The sequence below is a fragment of the Galeopterus variegatus genome, unplaced genomic scaffold (assembly GCF_000696425.1).
Source record: "Galeopterus variegatus unplaced genomic scaffold, G_variegatus-3.0.2 Scaffold5456, whole genome shotgun sequence".
Lineage (NCBI taxonomy): Eukaryota > Metazoa > Chordata > Mammalia > Dermoptera > Cynocephalidae > Galeopterus > Galeopterus variegatus.
In genome coordinates, this window is record NW_007731567.1 from 84,306 (window position 1) to 86,214 (window position 1,909).

Sequence of the window (1,909 nt, forward strand, 5' to 3'; positions counted from 1 at the left end):
AATATAGTTGTGACTAATGCAAGTTCCCCTTCAAAAAGCTCTACTCTACTTCATGTGTAGAGTGCATACTAAATAGTTTTGATTCCTCCCACTTGTCCATTATAACATTTATTTTAGTTTTCCACATGCTATAATAGCTAAATACAATTGTTGCTATTATTATTTTCAACAAATTATTATCTCTTAAATTAAGAGTAAGAAAAATAAGTTATTGTATCTATCTGTATGAGTATTTATTCCTTCCCTAATGCTCTTTTTAAAACATAGATCCATTTATATAATTTCTGAATTATATTATTTTTCTTCCCTCTTAAGAACTTCTTTTATATTTCTTACAAGGCAGATCTGTGGCAACAAAATTATGCAGTTTTTACATGTCTAAGAAATTATTTTTCCTTTGTTTTTAAAGGATAATATTGCTCCATACAAAAGTTTAGGTTGGTATTTGTTTTTTTCTTTCTTTTTATCACTTTAATTATTTCACTCTACTCTCTTCTTGCTTCAAGAAGGAGACAATAGTAGTGGCCCATGCCATCTATTAAAAGGTTGAGTTGCTAGCAAAGTAAAATAATAAATGCTTTCTCTTTGAGTTTTAGTTTTAATGAATATAGAAGATGTGCTTATCTATCTAACATTAATATAATTTCAGAATTTTTTAAAATAAAGGTTAAATGCTGAATTATTCATACCAATCAAATGTAGTTTTAAGGAAAGAGAACAAAATGCTAAATGTTTAAAATAAATGGAAATATTTCCTATTCAAACTTAACAATACTACTGGCCCTCGGGAGAGATAGTTAGATCTGACTTTTCCAAGGAATCTACTTTTAAGTAGCTATAATTATTTTCAATCATCTTTCTGTTCAATTTATAAAATGAAAGCTTTGCTTTTTAATAGGTAATCTGAATTCTATTAAAGATTAAAAGCAATACTCTTGACTTAGTTGTTTTTCATTGAAGCAAACTCTTTTTGGGGACTCAATGCTTATCATACAGTAAAAATGCAGATTTCAGGAAATTAATTTCAGGCTTGAAAGACAAGAGGCATACATATATCCAATATGGATACTGTATAAAATAGAATGCAACTTTGATTTCTAAGGTACAAAATGTCATGCTCTGGAACTCCTTTGAGGTAATGGAAGTTAGATGCTAATTTGTAGTAAAGTCAATGTGTAAATAATAAGAACAAAAGAACAGATGGTATGTGTGGTTGATGAAATTAAATTGTTAGGAAGCAAAGCTTCAGTTAACAAAAGGCCAAAAGTCCACATTAAATTTAAACTCAGGCACCGTAAACAATGAGGTTTTTGAAATGTTTTATAAATTTTTTTTTAGATCTGAAGTAGTGAAATCTTATACTTACATAAGTGAAGGTGGGTTGGTGGCACAATACATTTTTCTTACCAAGTTTAGTGCTTAAATACCTAATGGTATGTGAAGAGTTGCATGTTCTCTACTGAAGTATAGTTCAAAGCGCTTCGATTTTGTTTTGCTGACATTTGAATTTATGAAAATTAGGTTATTAATCATAAATCTCAGGGCCATCGTTTTTTTTTTTTCTCTGTAAAAGGAAGATGCCTCGTATCAATAAAACAATTTAAGGATGAATGGTATGTATTATGTAACAATCTACTTCCATATTAAATAAGAAATCATAAGTACCAAAACTTGTAGTAGAATGAAGTGCAGGTAAGCAACTTTATGAAAGAAAATATTTCAATTTGGTTACCTTCAACAGACTCTAATAATCTATAAGATTAGGTCAAGCAACCTTTTTATCTCAGCGAAGATTTCTTTAATCATAGAGTTTTACAAATGGATTATTCTAAAGGACAATAATTGCATCAATAATGTGGAAGAACAACAAAACTTATAAAATTGAAACAATAATTATTTGATTTGGTTG